The sequence below is a fragment of the Mandrillus leucophaeus genome, unplaced genomic scaffold (genome assembly GCF_000951045.1).
Source record: "Mandrillus leucophaeus isolate KB7577 unplaced genomic scaffold, Mleu.le_1.0 Scaffold72, whole genome shotgun sequence".
In the NCBI taxonomy this organism is placed as follows: Eukaryota; Metazoa; Chordata; class Mammalia; order Primates; family Cercopithecidae; genus Mandrillus; species Mandrillus leucophaeus.
The window spans coordinates 6,186,475-6,193,190 of NW_012107808.1; the positions used below are offsets into that span (position 1 = coordinate 6,186,475).

General features: G+C 36.3%; 1 long non-coding RNA gene across 1 annotated transcript in view; it reads left to right on the forward strand.

Annotated features, from left to right (window-relative positions):
- Positions 1–4,283, forward strand: part of LOC105528544 — a 63,441-nt gene extending 59,158 nt beyond the window's left edge. The window contains exon 4 of the long non-coding RNA XR_001004373.1: positions 2,382–4,283. This is a non-coding gene — a long non-coding RNA (uncharacterized LOC105528544). The remainder of the gene's footprint in view (positions 1–2,381) is intronic.
- The last annotated feature ends 2,433 nt before the right edge of the window (positions 4,284–6,716 follow it).

Genomic DNA, 6,716 nt, shown 5'->3' on the forward strand with positions numbered 1-6,716 from the left:
TATTATTTAAATTTTACTAGGTGATTTCTTGTTTTTTATTTATTTATTTATTATTATTTAAAATTTACTAGGTGATTTCTTGTTCTTAATTGATATATAGAATTTCTTTTTAAATAGTTTGGATACACATCATATTGTGTGTATGTGTGTGCATGTTTGTGCGTATGCACAGGTATATAACAAAGGTGTTTCTACAACTGAAAATTGTTTTTTAAATCTTGAATTTGTTTTTCTTCATAAGAAACTTTTACATTTTTATGTGGTCATATTTGTCATTTTTTCTTTAATGCCTATATTTTATACCTTGCATAAAAATGCCTGTCTTACCAAAATGTTACTTAAAATAGGCTTCATATTTTCTTATACTTTTTTCTTATAGTTAGTCCTTTGTATCCTTGGGTTCCACATCTGCAGATTCAACCGACTAGACATCAAATTATTTTTTAAAAGTTCACAAAATAAAAATAATGATACAAAAATTAAAAATACAAATAAAAATACAGCATAATATCTATTGACATAGCATTTACATTGTATTAGGTATTGTATGTAATACATGACTTCAAGTATACAGGAGAATGTCCCTGGGTTGTATGCAAATACTATGCCACTTTATTTCAGCAACTTGAGCATCTGTGTGTCTTGTATCTTTGATGGTCTGGAAAGCAATTCTCCCCAGATATAGAGGGACAACTCTAATTTCATTAGGGCATTCCTTTTGCATTGTATGAAAGAATTCTAGCTTTTTCTTTCTTTAAGTATAATGACAATTTTTTCAACACTACTTAGTTTACTCTTATTTGAGATTTAATAAATGATTGCTGTATTAGTCTGGACAGGTTAGGATACGCTATGGCAATACATTAACTGCAAAATCTCAGTGGTTCCACACGGCAATACTCTTTCTTCTTATGCATACCAATATCCTTTGAAGGTAGCACAGCTGCTTGGGGAGCCAGAGTAATGAAGGTCCCACCGTCCTGAGGCTGCTCCAAAGGCAACATGTATTTTTCCTGGGCACAGCATTACAACATAGGTGAGGCTAAAGGATCACCAGGTCCTCTGAAGCTTAGCCTGGGAAGGGCTCTCCTGGGTCCCTTCTGCTCACATTGCCTTGACCAAAGCTAGTATGAGGGCCTTGCCTAATGTAGTAAAGATATAGAGAATAGGATGGAATGCAAGTGTTTCTCCAAATTTAATCTATTCCATTTCTAAAGTTGAAGAGTGAGAATTCGATAGCAAGTTCAGATAGTGTGGAGAACTGTGTTCTCCAAATCTCTTTGATCCCGAGTTTTGAATAGCAAGTAGGGAGAATTCATATAACATGGGGTAATCCAAAAATTCGTTGAATCTATTCAGTGTCTGAATTTAGAAAGCAAGAATTGGAAGAGCAAAGGATACCTGTACGTGGTGAGTGTTGCTTTTTCTGCCAGAGCTTTCTATAAAAACAAGTAAATGTCTGCAATGAAAACCAAACAGAGTGATCTGCAAATATAATCATCAACTGTGTCTGCACTTGGTAAACTCTTTTTATTTAAAATCTTTAATTATGAATTTAAATTCATAATTTAATTTTTCAATTACCTATTTGCAAATTCTTTTTTTGCAATAGGTAGTTTTCAATTACCTATTTGCAAATTCTTAAGTTATACTTGAACCTGTATCTTTTACTCAATTGATAAAGAACTTTAATTGTATGGCAATGTGAAAAATTGTTAAACTTCTTTGTGTCTTGGTTGCTTCATCTATAAAATGAGGGTAAAAATAATATGTCTACATTAGAGGAATGTTGTGCATATTCAATGTGTGTGTGTGTGTGTGTGTGTATATATATATGACCTGGCATATAGTAAGGGCTATTTAAGTATGAGCTATTATAATAGTCTCATAGTTGGTTATTTAAAAATCTCTAGGTGGAAAATGATAGTTTTCAAAATTAAGCACCCCCTCTACTCAACTTACTATCTATGTCTGATTGGATTTTCTAGAAGCTGACCCTGAGACATGATTCTTGGGCCAGTGGTTTCCAGGAAAATGTGTTCTTAGGTGAAACCTGTCAGAGAGTGAGGATAGCAGGCTCTCTGACAGGTTTCCCTAAGGGGAAAGTCGTGCAGGTGTGGCCTCAGCTGTGGCCCAACCTCAGCCTGACCCCACAGGGCCTTCTGGCTTGCGAATAGCATCATAGAGTTATGCTACTTTGAAGCAAGAGGGCTGCCTTCAACATCCCTGTATCAGTCAGTCATTGACTACAGGCTGTATTAGGTGATATAAGTAATGTAGAGATGATTTCAAGTATATGGGAGAATGTGCCTGGATTATATGCAAATACTACGCCATTTTATAGCAGGAACTTTAGCATCTGTGGATCTTGTATCTTCGAGGGTCTGGAAAGCAAACACCCACAGAAAGAAAGCAGAATCTTCTGGGCATTTCTGAGCAAGTGGACTTCCTTCAGCTGAGCACAGTCCTCAGGAGAAGCGGACAGGTGCAAAGTGTTGGGGGTTGGAGTGCTCTGGCTTCCAACAGCATTGAAACCAACAGCATTGACTACAGAGAGTTTCTCAATCTTCAGGAGACATCCCAGCCTCCCTGGGGACTGCTAACGCACAGATTGCCAATTCCCACTCTATGAGTTTCTGATTCCGGAGGTCTGGGATGGGGCTCAATAATTCGTTCTTCTAACTACTTAATGCTGTTGGTCCAGCGACCACACTTTGAGAAATGTTGTACTATGTTTTTTCATATATTTAAAAATTCTCACCTCATTTATGGTTTAAAACTTCTAGAACAATTCTGAATAGTTTTTGTAACAGTGAGCCTCACTTTCCTGTGTCTGCCCTTGATGGGAATGTCTCTAATGATTCATCTTTCATACAGGGACTTCTTGTGGTTTACTGGGCAATTCCTTTTGGCAGGTTAAAAAAATTCCCTCTGTTTCAAGCTAAAGCCATTTACCAGGAAGAGATGCTAAATTTTATCAGAGGGTTTTTCCAGTAACTATTGTGATAATCATGTTTCTTTTTTCCTATTTATTAAGATACCAAACATGAAATTTACTTGAAGTCCTGGATTAAACACTGCTTGTTTTCTCTAATGTTTTGCTCATTAAATATACTGACAAATTTAATTTATTATTTTTTTAGGATTTGATGTACAAGTTCATACATAATAATGACTTACTGTTTTGTTTTCATTATTTCTTCCTTCCATACTTTCTTGATACCCTTTTGGTCTCTTGGTTTCAAAATTACACTAGCGTCATAGAATGAGCTGGAAATTAGCCCATTATTCTCCATGCCATGGAATGTTTTGCAAAACGTAAGAATGATCAGTTGCTTGCATATTTGGTAGAATCACCTTATAAAACACAGTGGGTTTGGTGTCTCTTCTGGGGTCCGGATACTGCTATGGACTGAATGTTTGTACCCCTGTAAGATTCATTATGTTGAAATCCTAGCCTCAAGGTGGTGGTATTAGGAGGTGGGACCTTTGGGAGGTGATCAGGCCATGAGGGTGGAGCCCTCATGAATGGGATTAGTGCCCTTATCAAATAAGGCAAAAGGAGCTCTTTAACCTCTCCCACTATGTGAGGACAAAGTGAAAAGATCCCATCTATGAATCAGGAAGCAGGGCCTCACCAGATGCCAAACCTGCCAGCACCTAACTCTTGGACTTCCAGCCACCAGGACTGTGCAGAAGAAATTCCTGTTGCTTATAAACACCCAGTTTACGGCATTTTGTTATAGAAGTGCATAATGGACCAAGGCAGATGCTATATGATATTTAGGATTGCTTCTGTATATTTTTAAGACTTTTAAATTTTGGAATAATTATAATTTACAGAAAATTTACAAACAGAGAAAGTCTCCACATGCCCCTCACCCCACTTCCCCTACTGTTAACATAACTGTGGTCCATTTGTCAAAACTGAGAAATGAGGATTGGTATGATACTATTGACTAAATTACAGACATTACTTGGATTTTGTCAATTGTTTTACTAACTTTCTATTCTGTGTCAGGTTCCAATCTAGGTACCACATTATGTTTGTTCATTACATCTCCTTTGTTTTTCTTGGGCTGTGACAGTTTCTTATTCTTTTCTCGTATTGCCTGGCTTTGAACTTTTGAGGAATCCTAATTAGGTATTTTGTGAACTGTCACTAAATTTTGCTTGTCTGATGTTTTCTCACGGTTAGACTGGGCTTATAGGTTTTAGGGAAGAACTCTACAAAAAGGAAGTATCTTTATCATCTCATCTAATCAATGGATATAGGATGTCAACCAAACTTATTACTGGTGATGTTAATCTTGACAACCTGGTTAAGGGAGTATCTGCCAAATTACCACAAGGAAAGTTTCTATTTTTTTCATTCCTATAAGCAATTTTTTGGAAGCAAGTCATGAAGTCCAGCTCACACTCAAGAACAGGGAAATTAAACCTCACCTTTTTGCATGGGGGATATCAACTTTTAAAAAAATTCTTCTGAAAGGAGACTTGTCTCTTGTAGTTTCATGTTTAATGCTTTCATACATTCATTTTTATTAATATGAACTCATAACTACTCATTTTATTGGAATAATCCATTATTATATATTTTGTTGCTGACAGTATTTCAGCTTTGACCATTGGGCTCTTTCAGGTTGACTTCTGTGTCCTTTGGACATGCCTCCATCTATCATTATTATTATTTAATTTTTTTAGCACTTTCTTACTTTTGTCACTTCAAGATGTTCCAGGCTTAGTTTGTATTTTTCTTACTCTATCTTTAGAATCAGCCATTTCTCTAAGGAGCTTTGGGTTCTTTTATTGGAGAATGGTATTTGGAAAGTAAGATCTGGGCATTAGGTATGCTTATTGCTACCAGGATGTCACTGCTTCTAGGCCCTCTCAGCTGGACAGAGGTAGGACATATATGTGTGCGAATTAATCTCCATATATCAACATATCTATAATTAGCTCTGTCCTAGTCACTATTTAATTTACAACCACTTTTTTTTGGTAGATGTTTGCAATCCATATTTTACTGAGTGATTAACAGTTTTAGTTTTTGGTAACAATTCATAAAATAGAAAATTGCAATTTTAATAGAGCTTTTCCAAATCTGGAATTATATACTCTCTCTGGAGTATAAATTATTCATCAAAGTCTTTTCTTCTTATCTGTTCATTGGACTTACCAAAGGCTTATGTATTTAATCTAATTGTTTCAAATATAGTTTGGTTTTACTGATAGAGCGTAATTTTTGTTTTTGTATATTTAGAATGTATCTTGCTACTTTTCCAAAATAACCATTCATCCTAGTAATTGGTATCTTCCTTGGGTTTTTCTACATACATAATTGTGCCATCTGAAGAAAAAGGATTTTTACTTCTTTCTAAACTTTATAATTTTTGTTTCTTTTCATTTGTTTGTTTTATTGCACTGGCTAGAACCTCCAGTATAATGTTTAAAAAGAAGTAATGAGAGTAAGCATCCTTGTCTTGACTCCAACATATTGATTAATTTTTGAATATCATAAAAATCTTCCTACTCCAGAAATAAATCTCACTTGGTCATAATGCATAATGTATACATATGCGCATGTGTGTGTGTGTATTTGGATTTAATTTGCCAATATTTTGTTGAAGAGCTTTGAGTCTATGTTTATACGGGATATTTGTCTGTAATGTCTTTTGTAACACCACAGTCAGGTTTCGACATCACATTTACTTATCTCATCCATTTGTTGTTTCTCAGTCTGGATTCTAAAGCACTCACTGGCTTTGGGCACTGAGAAATTTCTCTGCTGCGTGCCTCCCCAGATGCAGACTTTCAGCTGACTCTAGCGTTAGTGTTCAGCTTCATCACTCCGTGTGAATGCTGAAGTACTCACTAGGCTCCTACTATGCATCAGGCACTGTTCCTGGGCACTGGACAGGAAGAGCAGAAGAACTGTCAAAATGAACATCAAACCCAACCAGCCTTTAAGTTTAAATTTCGATGATATTTTCAAAGGCTTTTGGCCAGAATACTTGGTGCTCTCCTAACTCAGGCATTTTACGTTCTACTGAACCTTTGTAATCCTTATTCATGTGACCTGTGCTATTCCACATCTCCAGTTCCATTTGAACCTCCAGCTTGGAAACAAGTATGACTTTATGGCCACTCAGAACTGTGTGTATTCACCCCTGTTGCCTGCATCACTTCCACACCTCTCTCATCCCAGGACTCAGTGCTAAGACATTATCCAATCATTATATCTAGAGAGAACCCATACAAGCACTGAGATGAGTTAGGAAAAGATTTCCCCAACTCTGACAGCCATGTAATTCATAATGATTTATTGATTGATTTAATAAATATTTATTGAGGCCAACTATACGCTAAATATAATACAAGTATATATTGTATTAGATCCTGTGGAATCGATGATAAGTAAGAAAGAAAATATTCATGCTGTCCTGGAGTCTATATCCCATGGGAAAAATTGCAGCTTTTAGTACTGCCCAGTGACATGAAAGTACACAGACTGGTTGTGCTGAAGAATGCTAGGTACTGGGGCCCACATGTGTAGATTCTCATGGAAACCCTCTAGGAGATATTTCATTTGAGATCTGAACAATCAAGAGCATATAAAATTACTCAAGTACCTGGGGAGAGATTCCAGATAACGTGGAAAAGTTTTGATGAGGGAACAAGCATGGCGTGTGGGAGGATGGGAAAGGAGGCCAGTG